Source organism: Dasypus novemcinctus, chromosome X, assembly GCF_030445035.2.
Source record: "Dasypus novemcinctus isolate mDasNov1 chromosome X, mDasNov1.1.hap2, whole genome shotgun sequence".
NCBI classification, from domain to species: Eukaryota; Metazoa; Chordata; class Mammalia; order Cingulata; family Dasypodidae; genus Dasypus; species Dasypus novemcinctus.
This window is the reverse complement of record NC_080704.1, coordinates 82,323,497-82,338,199: the sequence shown is the minus strand read 5'-3', so window position 1 is coordinate 82,338,199 and position 14,703 is coordinate 82,323,497. Positions and strand designations below refer to the sequence as shown.

The following is a 14,703-nucleotide window of genomic DNA, read 5'->3' as shown; positions in this document are numbered from 1 at the left end:
AAAAAGGGGGGGGGAATATATTAACTGAAACTACACAAAAGGCACTACCGATGTTCACAGCAGCATTATTCACGATTACCAAAAGTTGGAAACAACCCAGGTGTCCATCAACTGATGAATGGATAAGCAAACTGTGGTGTATTGCCATAATGGAATATTATTCAGCTCTTAGAAGAAATGAAGTCATAAAGCATATGACAACATGGATGAACTTGGAGTACATTATGTTAAGTGAAGCAAGCTATCAGACACAAAAGGACAAATACTGTATGAATGTGCTACTATGAACTAAATATATTGTGTAATCTCATGGAGTTAATAACTTGAACATGGGTTCCCATAAAAGAGAATGAGGTTAGAGAATGGAAATCGGAGGGTTAACTTGTGCAGATTGGTAAAACAGATGTATTAATCTTTGGAAATGAAGAGAAAAGGTGAAAGTTCAAAATAATGTCTGTAACTAGCAGTACTACTATGTGGGTATGAAAGGGGTTTATAGAGAAAGTCTGAAGTCATGTATATTACTAAAAGGAAAACTGAAAAAATATAACAAGAACTGTATAACATACAGCTGCATGTGAAATATGAATGTGGATAAAATTGCATATATATAATTGTTTTTCTTAGAAATTAAACAAATGTATGTTAATACTACATACATTATCATATATACAAAAACATTATGCTAACTGAAATAAATCTGATAAAAGGAGTACATATTGTATGATTCCATTTATATAAAGTGTAAATATAAATCAATTTATAAAGATTAAGTCAGATTAGTGATTATGTAGGATTGGAGAAGAACTACAAAGGGGTGAGGAATTTTTCTCTCTGGAGTAATGAAATTGTTCTAAAATTTTTTGTGGTCATGAATGCCACTGACTATCACTTTGGAAAGATTGTATGCTATATGAATATTTCTCAATAAAACTGCTTAATAAATAAATAAGTAATTGTGCAAGAATTGCCAGAAATAGCAGCTATGTACAGTAGGGGAAGTATAGATATATCGAGGAGTAAAGAATTTTCTGGTTTGTTATTTGTTTCTTATCATTATTTTTGAAATAGTGAAAATGCTCTAATGATGGCTGAGGTAATGAATGCATAACTGTGATAAAACCAAATACCATTAATTGTACACTTTGGATGAATTGTATGTTTTTTAATGAAAAATGTTGGATACATATTAATAAAGCATGACTCCATTTATATACAATGTAAGTACAAGTTAATTTATAAAGATGCAATTAGATTAGTGGCTATGTAGGGCTTGGGGAAGGCATGCTAAGGGGTGTGGGGTTTTTCTTTTAGGAGTAATGAAATGGTTCTAAAATTTTTAGTGGTGATGAACGCACAACATTGTGATTATACTAAAGGCCACTGATTACATACTTTGGATAGATCATACAGTATATGAATATATCCCAATAAAACTGTGTAATAAATAAGTAAATAACTGTGCAAAAATAGCCAGAAATAGCAGCTATGTACAGCAGGGGAAACAGATTGAGAGGTGAAGAATTTTCTTGTTTGTCTGTTTTTTATTATTGAAATAATGAAAATGCTCTAATAATGACTGATGCGATGAATGCATAACTATGTGATTATACCAAATACCACTGCTTGTACCCTTCAGATCAATTGCATAGTTTATTAACAAGTATCAATAAAATTGATTTGTTAAAAAACAAAGGAGAAATCACAAGACAAATTAGAAAATTCTTAGAGATGGATGAAAATGAAAACACAACATACCAAAACTTATAGGTGCAATGAAGACAGTGTTCAGATGCATCTTGAGCTGTAAGGAATTGCATTTTTTTACAAAATCTCAAATCAGTAACTTCACATTTTGAGGAACTAGAAAAAGAGAGCAAAATAAAAACAAAGTTAACAGAAGAAGGGAAATATTAAAAATTCTAGCATAAGTAAGTGAAGAGATACAAGAAAAATAACTGATCAATAAAACCAAGAATTGCTTCTTTGAAAAGATCAGTAAATTGACAAACTTTCAGGTAGACTGAAAAATAAGAGAGAAAACACAAATAACAAAAATAAGAAGGGAAAGTAGAGACACTACTAACCTTACATAAATAAACAAAAAGGATAAAAGAATACTATAAATACTAGTACATAAACAAAATAGAAAACCTAGGTAAAATGAACAAATTTCTAGAAATTATGTAAAGTACCTCAACGGAATCAAAAAGACAGTAAGGGAGGCAGCTGTGGCTCAAGCAATCGAGTTCCTGTTTACCATATAGAGGACCTGGGTTCAATCCCCAGGACCGCCTGGTAAAAAAAGGAAAAGAAGGTGTCCCAGACCTGTGCGGTAAGGCACAAGGCCCCCATGCAGCAAAGCAAGGCACGAAAAAGACAATGATGCAATCAGATGGGGAAAAAAAAGACAGTAAATCTCACCAGACTTATAAAAAGAGATTAAAGCAGTAATCAAAACCTCACAAAAAAAGCAAAATGCAAAACCAGACAGCTTCAATGGTAAATTCTACCAAAATTTCAATGAAGAATTATTACCAATCATTCTAAAACTCTCCCAAAAATTTGAAGAGGAAGGACTGCTTCCTAATTTATTCTATGAGGACAACAATACCCTGACACCAAAGCTAGAAAAGGCATCAGAAGAAAATTATAGTGGAATTTCCCTTTAGATATAATTGCAAAAATCCTAAGCATATTACTAGCAAACCAAATCTAACAGCACATTAAAAGCTTTAAAAAGATGATACACCAGGGAAGCAGATGTGGCTGAAGGGATTGGACTCCTGTGTACCACATGGGAGGTCCACAGTTCGTTCCCGGTACCTCCTAAAGAAGACAGTGAGCTGGCACGACGAGCAAGCACAGCGAGCTGACACAACAAGATGATGCAACAAGAAATATAAGAAGAAAAACATAATGAGAGCCACAACAAAGCAGGGAGCAGAGGTTCCCAGTGACTCCTAAAGGGGATGAGCAGGACGGCAAGCTGGTGTGATGGGCAGGAGCAGCATGCTGACGCAAAAATATGAAGCAACAAGAGACACAAGAGGGAAAAGATAACAAGAGACACAACAAAGCAGGGAACAGAGGTGGCTTAAGTGACTGGGTGCCTCCCTCCCACATTGGATGTCCTGGGTTCAGTTCCCAGTGCCTCCTAAAGAAACAAAGAAGACAAACAGACATAGCAAGTGCAAGCAATGAGGAGGTGGGGAATGATAAATAAATAAAATAAATCGTAAAAAAAAAAAAAGATGATACACCAGAGGGACATCAACAAGATGGTGAAGTAAGAGATACCTGGGAATGTTTCCCCTCAGAGATAATTAAATAAAAGGGAAAATCCCACTTGCTTGAAACTCTGGAGAACAAGAGAGACTACAGAAAGACTCCACAATAGCAAACTTGAAAGAAAACAAACAAAAAACAAAAAACAAAAACAAAAAAGGAGGCAGGATATCTGTAATACGGCCCTGTCACTCTCGCCCATTTCCCCACACTTGGTCCTGTGTAGCCTAATCATCACATGGGGGAAGTGGATGTGGCTCAAGTGATTGGACTTCTGCCTACCATATGGAAGGACCCGGGTTTGATCCCTGGGGCCTCTTGGTTTAAAAAAAAAAAAAGGCATGCCTGTGCAGAGAGCCCGAGTGCCCATCCAGCAAACCAAGTGCCTGCGTGGTGAGCTGAGTGCACACACTGCAAGACAGGGCCCACGTGAGTCACACAGTAAGATGATGACACACAAAAGAAAAAAAAGAGAGAGAGAGAGACAAAGGAGAGAGTCAAGGTGAGGCGCAACAGAAACCAGGAAATGAGATGGCACAAGTGACAGGGAACCTGTCTCCACATCAGAGGTCCCCAGGATTAAATCCTATTGAATCCTAGAGGAGAAAAAAATGAAGAAAAGAAGACAAAAAGAGAAATAGACACAGAAGATCACAGTGAATGGCATAGACAGCAAAAAACAGCAGGGTGGGGGGGAGAAGGGAAGGGAAAAAAGGAATATACACACACACAAAAAAAAAAATCACACGGTGGTAGCACTCTGGCCCAAGCACCTCTTGCCATGGCCACAGAGCCATTCATGGCACAAATGTAGAGCCCCATGCACATTCAGGCATGGGGACCTAAGGCCGCACAAACCCAGGGAGGTACCATAGCAAGTGGCAAACATGTACTTACAAAACAACCCCCGGTGAGGGGGGGTGGGGGGGGGAGAAACCCATGATTTAGCTTATTTGAAATAATTAGAATACAAACTCAGAGTCAGAATCTAGATTATAGGTTACCAGGGGACATGGTGGGGATAGGGAATGGGAAGTTAAGGCTTAAAATGTATAGGATTCCTATTTAGTATGAGGGAAATGTTTGGCAATGAATGATGGTGATGGTAGCTCAACACTTTGCAAGCAACTAATAGCACTGAAATATATATCTGAATATGATTAAAAGGGGAAGTGTTAGATTATATAATAATTTTTTTTTAAATGGAAGTATACTAGACAGTGAACCCTAAGTTAAACCATGTGCTTTAGTTAATAGCACAATTATAAAAATGTGCTATCACCAACTGTTACAAATGGTCCACACTAATGCAAAGTATTGGTGGTGGGATAGTATATGGGAATCCTGTATTTTACATATGATTGTTCTATAAACTCACAAGTTCTCTAAATAAAGAAAAGATAAATGTTTTAAAAAGCACTTCACAATGACTCAATTCTATCACTGCAGTGTGAAAACAACCACAGACAATGTATAAACAGATGAGGATGGTGGTGTGCCAATAAAAATATTTCTGGACACTGAAATTTGAATTTCATATATTTTCATGAGTCAAGAAATATTACCATCTTGTGAATTTTTTTTCAATTTTCTTAGCTTAGTCATAGAAAAATCAAGACTTGGCCTGCAAGTCAGTTTGATGGTCCTTATACTAGACAATAATAATAATAATAATAAATTCAAAATAAATTTGAAGGGATTGAAATCATACAAAGAATTTTACCCCATACAATAGAATTAAAATAGCAATCAAGAGCAAAGAAAATTTGCTCACAAATATTTGAAGGATGCACAATACATTTCTTTTTTTCTTTTTTTTTTAAGATTTATTTATTTATTTAATTCTCCCCTCTCCCCCCGTTGTCTGTTCTCTGTGTCTATTTGCTGTGTCTTGTTTCTTTGTCCGCTTCTGTTGTCCTCAGTGGCACAGGAAGTGTGGGCGGCGCCATTCCTGGGCAGGCTGCACTTTCTTTCACGCTGGGCGGCTCTCCTTGTGGGGCACACTCCTTGCGCGTGGGGCTCCCCTACGCGGGGGACACCCCTGCGTGGCACGGCACTCCTTGCACGCATCAGCACTGCGCATGCGCCTGCTCCACACGGGTCAAGAAGGCCCGGGGTTTGAACCGCGGACCTCCCATGTGGTAGATGAACACCCTAACCACTGGGCCAAGTCCATTTCCCTACATTTCTAAATAACATAGTCAAAGAAGAAATAAAAAGAGACCTTAAGGAGTATTTTGATCTGAATTAAGATGAAAAAAACAGCATATGAAAACCTATGGGATAAGAGGACAACACAGAAAATGGCAGAGTAAGGAGCTCCAAGGATGAGGTCTTATACTGAAGCAAACATAAGCTGGCAAAAGCTGTCAGAAGTCAACCTTTTCATAAATCTGGAATCAAAATTGTAAAACAAGCAGGGGAATGCATAATGAAGAAAGACACAACAATATTTTGGCATTTAAGGAAATGTGTCAGCTCACTAACTGACCACTGAAATAGCAAAACAGAGACTTCATTGACCGCATGGAATAAAACTACTAAACAAGTGGATGAATGCAGTCCACAACAAGTGGTAACAGCAAACCCTGAGAAGAGAATCTGATTTCAAAAGTAACCACATTATAGTATTCAACAATGCCCAGAGTTAAAATATATACATATATATTAAGAAGCATGCAGGGAGGCGGATTTGGCTCACCTGATAGAGTATCTGCCTACCACATAGGAGGTCCAGGGTTCAAACCCAGGGCCTCCTGGTCTGTGTGGAGCTGGCCCATGCTCAGTGCTGATGCATGCAAGGAGTGCTGTGAGATGCAGGGGTGTCCCCTGCGTTGGGAAGCCCCATGCACAAGGAGTGCACCCCGTAAGGAGAGTTACCCCATGTGAAAAAAAGTGCAGCCTGCCCAGGAGTGGCGCCACACACACGGAGAGCTGACACAGCAAGATGACTCAACGAAAAAGAGATGCAATTTCCCAGTGCCACTGACAAGAATACAAGCAGACACAGAAGAACACACAGTGAATGGACACAAAGAGCAGACAACTGGCAAAGATGGGGGAAAGAGGAGAGAAATAAAAAGAAACAAAAAAAAAAAGCATGCATGGGAAGCAGCTGTGGCTCAAGCAATTGAGCTCCCTTATCATATGGAGAACCCAGGTTCAATCTCCAGGACCTCCAGGTAAAAAAAGAAAACAAAGGTATCCCAGACCTGCATAGCACAGAGAGGCACAGGCCCCTGCACAACAAAGCAAAGCACCAAAAAAAGATGATGATAGCCAGATTTTAAAAATATATATCCACACAAAAGTGGTTTGTAACACATTTCACAACAATGCAAGGTGTTGGTGGTGGGATGATGTATGGGAGACCTGTATGATGATGTGTGTCTGCTTTGTAAGTTCACAGCTTATTGTTTATGCATGTTCATGTATGAATGATATACTTCAATTAAATTTTTAAAAAATTTTAAAAAGCAGCATACGAAGAAACAACAAAGTATGGCCCATCAACATGGGGAAAAATTAACAGAAAGTGACCTGAAGTACGCCAAAACATTGGACTTACAGACTTTAAAACAACTCTTTCAAGTATGATTCAAAGAAACAAATAGCTAGAGAGTGAAAGGATGGGGAAAATATATTCCATACAAATTATAACCAAAAGAAAACTGGGGTGGCTACACTAAGATCTGATAAAATAAACTTTACGTAAAACACTGTTAAGGGTGATAAAGAAAGACACAATATATTGATACAAAGGACCTAACAAGAGATTCCTCAAAATACATATGGTAAACAATGACATAATAACAAGAAAAACAGACAGTTTTACAATACTTGGAGACTTCAATACAGCACATTCAACAATGGATGTAACAGAGACAGAAGATCATAAGGAAACAGAGAACTTACACAATACTATAAAACAAACTAGACCTAATAAGAACACCTCACCCAACTGCAGCAGAATACACAATCTTCTCAAGTGCACACGAATCATCATTTTCCAAGATAGACCATACAAAGATCATAAAACAAGTCTCAATGAATGTAAAAACACAGAACTCATATAAAGTATCTTCTCTAATCACTATGGAATGAAGCTAGAAATAAGAGAAGGAAAACTGGAAAGTCACAACTGTGAAATTTTAACAACATACTCTTAAACAACCAATGGATCAAAGAAGGAGTCACAAAGGAAATTACAAACTTGTTAGAGATGAATGAAAATTAAAATACAACTTAGCAAAACTTATGGAATTTAGCAAAGGCAACACTCGAGGGAACTGTATAGCTGTAAATGCCAAAAGGAAAAAAGAAGAAAGATCTCAAATCAATAATCTAACTTGGGAAGCAGACTTGGCCCAGTGGTTAGGGTGTCCGCCTACCACATGGGAGGTTCATGGTTCAAACCCCGGGCCTCCCTGACCCATGTGGAGCTGGCCCATGCACAGTGTTGATGCGCACAAGGTGTCCCCCACGGAGAGGAGCCCCACGCACAAGGAGTGTGCCCCGTAAGGAGAGCTGCCCAGTGCGAAAGAAACCGCAGCCTGCCCAGGAATGGCGCCACACAAACTGAGAGCTGACACAACAAGATGACACAACAAAAAGAAACACAGATTCCTGTGCCACTGACAACAACAGAAGCGGACAAAGAAGACGCAGCAAATAGACACAGAGAGAATAGACAACTGGGGTGGGGTGGGGTGGGGTGGGGAGGGGAGAGAAATAAATAAATAACTCTTTAAAAAAAAGAAAAAAAGAAGAAATAGAAGGGGCGCAGATGTGGCCAAAGTGGTTGAGTACCTGCTTCCCACATGGGAGGTCCCGGGTTCAGTTCCCAGTGTCTCCTAAAAAAAAAAACAACAAGGAAAACAAACAAGAAAACCAACACCAGGGAGTCGATGTGGCTCAGTAGTTGAGCACCAGCTTCCCACATATGAGGTCCTGGGTTCAATCTCTGGTCCTCAGTACCTCAAAAAAATATTTTTTTTTAAAAAAGAAGAAATAGAAAATGTCAACAAACCAATAATAAGTACAAAGATTGAATCAGTCAGTAATTCAAAACCTCCCAACAAAGAAAAGTCAAAGTACAAATGGCATCAATGGTAAAGTCAACCAAACACCCAAAAAATTAGCATCAAACCTAAAACTATTCCAAAAACTTGAGGGGAGGGAACACTTCCTAACTCATTCTATGAGGCCAGGATTACTTCAATACCAATGCTAAATAAAGGCATCACAAGAAAATAAAACTACAGACCAATTTACCTTATACAGATAATAAATTGCAAAAACCCTAAACATAGTAATAGCAAACTGAATCCAACAGCACATTAAAAAAATTATACACTGTGAACAAGTAGGGTTTAGCCCAGGAATGTGAAGGTAGTTCAGTATAAGAAAATCAATCAATGCAAGCCACCACAATAGAACAAAGGAAAAAACAACATGATTAACTCAAGTGATTCAGAAAAGGGATTTGACAAAATCTAACACCCTTTCATAATTTAAAAAACACTCAAAAACAGATATAGAAGGCAACTTCATCAGTACAATCGTATAACACCCACTAAAATGGATATTATTTAATTAAAAAAAAACAGAAAATAATAAGTGCTGACAAGGATGCAGAGAAATAGGAACGTTCATACATTGTTGGTGGAAATGTAAAATGGTGCAGCTGCTGTGGAATACAGTTTGGCAATACCTCAAAATATTGAAAAGAATTACCTTATCATCTGGAAATTCCACTGCCAAGTATGCACCCTAAAGAACTGAAAGCAGAAAACTCAGATACTTGTACACTGATGTTCACAGCAGCATTATTCGCGACAGCCAAAAGATGGAAACAATACAAGTTTCCATCAATGGATGAAGAGATAAACAAAACTGGTATTACCCAAGTGATGGAATATTATTCAGCCATAAAAAGGAATGCTTTTTAGGGTTAGGGATAGGGTTAGGGGTTAGAGTTAAGGATGAACCTCCAAAACATTATTCTAAATAAAAGAAGCCAGACACAAAAGGCCACCTATTGTATGATTCCATTTCTATGAAATATCCAAAATAGGTAAATTCAAATCCAGAGACAGAAAGCAGACTAGTTGCCAGAGGCTTGGGGGAAGGGGAATGGGGACTGACTACCTAATGGGTACCAGGTTTCCTTTTGGAGCAATAAAAATATTCTTAAATTAAATAGTAGTGATAGTTGCAGAACACGGTGATTGTACTAAATGCCTTTGAAATGCACATTTTAAATGGTTAAAGTGGTAAATTGTATGTTACATATATTTTACCACAATTTTAAAATGACATAAAGTTTAAAAAAGCTAGCAATCTAGAAAAAATATTCACAGCATGTATAAAAAGAGGTCGATATCCTTAATTTATGAAGAGAGCCTACAATAAGAAATCATCCAACAGCCCAATTTTTTAAAGGTTATAACGTGAATAGTTCACAGAAAAGAAGAAAATAGCTTTCAAATGTATTTTTTTTAATGCTCAAATACCTTGAGCATTTGCACTCTCTATTTTCCCCTTTGATGTTCTTGATATTAGAATTTTTGTCCATATCACTAGCTTGAGCCACCTCTGCTCCCTGCTTGCCAACATTGTGATTCTCATTGTGTTTCCTCAGTGTGTCTCGTCATTGTGTCTTCTCGCTGCATCATCTCACTGCATCAGGCTCACCACGCCAGCCCATTGCACCAGCTTGCTGTTGCACCAGCTTGCTGTCTTGCCGCCTTGCTCGTCTTCTTTAGGAAGCTCCGGAAACCAAACCTGGGACCTCCCATGTGGTAGGCAGGCACCCAGCTGCTTGAGCCACATCTGCTTCTCCCAATCACATTTTAATAACTAACTTTATCAAGTAAGTCAATGGAAAAATATTTCCAAACCAATTGAGGAATACTCCTAATATACAAATTAACCTCTTAAATGTTTATGAAACATTCTATTTTTTTAATGTAACTCACCAATTTTTCACATCCCACAAATATTTATCTTTAATTACAAAATCTAGGGAAGCAAATGTGGCCCAAGCAATTGGGCTCCCGTCTACCATATAGGAGGTCCAGGGTTCGATTCCCAGGGCCTCCTGGTAAAGGCAAGCTGGCCAGCATGGAGAGCTGGCCCGCACACAGTGCTGGCCCGCATGGAGAGCAGGAGCAGCAAGATGACACAACAAAAAGAGACACAGAGGAGAAACATTAAGAGATGTAGCATACCAGGGAGCTGAGGTGGCGCAAGAGATCGAGCGCCTCTCTCCTACTCCAGAAGGTCCCAGGATTGGTTCCCAGTGCCATCTAAAGAAAAGACAGGCAGACACAGAAGAACACACAGCAAATGGACACAGGGAGCAGGCAGCGAGCACAAGGAGTGGAATGAATAAATAAATAAATCCTTTTAAAAAATTACAAAATCTAACTCTAGCTTGTCAAATTTTTCTCTATTATTCTCTTAACAATTTGTACCCTTGGATACTAAGAAGAGTCAAAAACAGTTCCTGCAAATGAACCTGTCACTAATTAATAAAGAAAGCCTAGCAAAAATAAAATGGTGTTAAACGCCACTGTCATATCAAGAACATAAACTTAGGGGAATGGGTATATGTTGGAGTTCTCTGTATGGCGTTTGTATTATTTTTGAAACTGTCCTCTAAGTTTGAAGTTATGTCAAAATTAAAAGTTCAAAAAAAGAACATACAAAACTAAAACACTAATAGTCAATGCTATTTCAAACAAGAATGGAAAAATGTTTTAGTTTTTATATAGATTCCATTAAGTGCTCTGCCTTCTCCTCAGGGTTTAAAGTTTAAAATCATGAGTGTTCTGGCCAGGTGTCTATAGTTGTTCCACTAACAAAATCCTTATCCTTGACCAAACAATTGTTAAAAGATTATGTAGATAGCAGAAGCTTAATATAATCACACTAATATGATATGGGAAACAACTGATACCTTTACAAGCAATCTCACTACCTCCAGATGCTGCCAAGGCAACTGAAGTTCATAGGTTTTATCTAGTTAAAAGTACAGGTGCAAATCACCTTGGAATTGACTAGGGAGCTAGGGTTTGGTTTTGCTTCGTTTTCAATTTCAGACTTCTCGCTTTGGAACACTGAGATAGCTTCCATTTGCCAGCTGCTTGCCTTCTTTTCCATTGGTGTATAAGTTAGTGACTTCTGACTCTCTTACTTCCTAGATTCTGCCCTCAATTTAGAAGGAATTTCAATTGGCCCCTACATGGTAATCCAGATAACATTCAGAAGGGCACTAAGTTTTTTTTTATTCTCTTTTTCATTTGCTTTTCTTTTTTAAATTCCTTTTCCAATTTCACAAAAAGTAACCCATGCTAGAAAAAAAATCATGTCATAAAAGTATAAGAAATGCATGGGAAATCATTAAGCTTAAAATAATGTTTACGTCTGTGGAGGGTGGAAGAATAAGATGCAATCAAAGATGGGTACACAGAGAACTCCAATTTCAGCGGTAGTTTTATTTTTTATGCTGGATGGTGAGAACAGAGTTTCATTCTGTTTTCTTTATATGTTTGTATATATCTTAAGTATTTCATTTCATAATATATATATACACAGAGAGAGAGATCCCTCCGAAGACAAAGAGTAAAGTTAATCCTACATTTCTTCATCCCAACCCCCTAAAAATGAAATCATACTAGAGCATTTTACACCTTAACTTTCTCATTTAATCCATCACAGCCTCTCTAAATCAAAAGAATCAAAAGAAGTAAATCTGTTTCAATAGCTGCAAAATATTCCATAATATGAAGGTACCACAATTTATTAATTCAAACACTTTCCTACTGACAGATATACAGGTTGTTTCCAGTTACCTATTCAACAAGCATCCTTGTTCATGTGACCCTATGTATTGGTACTTTTATTACTGTAGGATGAATTTTTAAAAGTAAAACTATGGGGTCCCAGTATTTGAACAAGTGATATCTATATTTTTTATTACCCTGAATATTACCAGATTACTTTTCAAGAGGTTGAAGCAATTCATACTCTCACCAACAATGTATGAGAGTTACGGGCACTTTTACCTGAGATTTCTTTTACCCACATAAGCATCTGACAACAGAGTAGATGTCTTTCTGTCCTCTTCCTCATATAGTGAACATATTGAGCTTAATATAAATGCTTTTTCATCAAGAGATTTGAAAACTGAAAATCTAGCTGTTTACTCAAAGTAATCAGCCTTTTTTTTCCATCGACAAATTGATATAGCAATTCCACAAGTAATATCTGTGCACACACAACTCTGAAATGCTTGAAGAACAATGTTAACTAAGTTATATGTCCAATAGTCCTCATTTGCGGTATACATAAAAAACGGAAAATTACTTTTAATTTGGTCCATAATTAATTCCTAACTGCTTAGTTCATCAAAACTAGGAAAAATGGATGTAAAAGGGAGCGTGAAGGAAATAAACAAGGTAAGACCCAAGAAGTTAGCTTGTTCCTGAGAGCTTCCTGAGGAGATACAGTCTCATTTTAGGGCGGCATGGTATCAATAAGGACCCATTAAAAGAGAACGAAGCAGAATTCCTACTAGGATTCCATTACTACCAAGCTTCTTCAGTGGTGGTAAAGTGATCAGGAAAAGAGAACTGGTGCTGGAGCAAACAAAGCAGCCCACGGAAAACGCTGAAGTTATTTTCAAATACTTGGAAGAAGGAAGAGGGAAAAATGGAATTCAGACCGGCTTCCCCGCCCCCCAGCTTAGGCAAGCCGCGCGATCCCGCAGTATGTAGCCTCGCCAGCGGCCACTTGTCTAGCCGACCTGAGACTCAGCACTCACCACAACACACAAAAAAATGGCGAGTTTCGGAACTTCCGATGGTAGATCCATCTTTCTGGCCGCCTTACCAACCTCGCTACTCATGCAGTAACAAACCCCGGTTCTAACGCCGCCATTTTAGGTCTTAGCCTAGCCCTAAGGTAGATAAAAAAAAAAATCCCGGATGGGCGTCACAGGCAAATAGGTTCCGTGTCCATCCGCCGCGCTCTTCCCAAAAGGCTCCGCCGGCAATGGGACACAGCTGCCTTGCGTCCGGATCCAACAGATTTTGTGTCCAGTTGCACTTCCTCTCGTGGTCTTAGCCCATTGCTTTTTGTTTGCCCATCTCCTTTAAAATTTCCTCTTCTTCCTCCTTTTTTTCCCACTTCATTCCTTTTTTCTTTTTTGCCCCAACTCTCTTTCTCCTTTCCTGTTACTAGATATATTTCGTTCTTATCAACTTTAATTTACATCACAAGCGTGTGGCATTTTATAATAGACAAAGCTGTTCTTCACTTATCACACTAAATTATCACATTATAAGATAAGCCGAGACTGATTTTCCCATTTTATAGGTGAGGAAACTAAGACCCACAGAGGTAAAACAACTTCCCAAAATTTACAATGGCTAGTTAGAGCGGGCTAGAAGGTAATTCTTTTCACCCCAGCCAGGCCATATTCCTATAGATCACAGTCCAGTTCATCTAATTGAAAAGATGGGGAAACTGATGATGTGAGCTATGGGTGGGAGACTCTTTGTCTCTTAAGAGATAACCTAAGCTGTCTGTGACTTGTGGGTGTGGGATGGTAAGAGGCTGCAGTCCTGCCCTTGGTGACCATGGCGACAACTCCCGTCCGGGAGAAACAGTTTAGCAATGCAAACTCCATAAACTTTAAATATTCAGGGAAAATGCAAACCAAATGTGCTAAAAGCTTGTCTAGAATGTATGAAGTCCATTCTAAAAGTTTACCTAGGATGTGGAAGATATATGCTAATTCAAACCTATTGAGCACTGAAACAAAGAACGATTTAGCCCTTACCTTGTATAAAAGGAAATTGAAAATCTTGTTCGAGGCTCAGGTTTGAAACAGAAAGCTCCCAAGTCCAGCCGGCCATCAATAAACCATTTTTCCTTCTCAAAATCATTCCTAAGTCCTGGCTTTTCTATATGCAAATAATTGAACCTCTCTCAAATCCTACAACACTGAAGCCAAAGATGGGAAAGGTTTGGCCAAAAGACATACAGTGAGCCAGTCAATGGTACAATTGGATTCAAAACAAGCACATCCCCTGGTCATTTAATTCTGTAACAGAAGGGACTATATAAAGGTGTTAGGATGCTATTTTCCAAGCCTAGAAATTCTTACCCTTCCTCTTCTTTTAGACTCAGCTCAAGTCCTGAGTCATCTAAAGGCCTCTAAATTTATCAGGATGTTTGGGTTTTTTTGTGGTCCCTCTCCAGGAGGGAAAAATACACTTGATGCAAGCCAGTCCCCAAAGTATATATATATATTTAAAAAACAAACGCTGAAACACTGAAACTTGTTTGTGAAACATCATGTGTACATGGTGTGGGAAGATTTGTGGGGGAAGGTTTGTGCTGCAC

The 14,703-nt window shown here is 38.3% G+C and overlaps 1 long non-coding RNA gene across 2 annotated transcripts in view; it reads right to left on the bottom strand.

Annotated features, from left to right (window-relative positions):
* The window catches only part of LOC139438028 (uncharacterized), a 225,086-nt gene extending 211,827 nt beyond the window's left edge, over nucleotides 1-13,259 (bottom strand). The window contains exon 1 of one of the 2 annotated variants that reach the window (XR_011647891.1): nucleotides 13,118-13,259. This is a non-coding gene — a long non-coding RNA (uncharacterized lncRNA). The remainder of the gene's footprint in view (nucleotides 1-13,117) is intronic. The other variant, XR_011647890.1, reaches the window with a different exon arrangement.
* Between the last annotated feature and the right edge of the window lie 1,444 nt (nucleotides 13,260-14,703).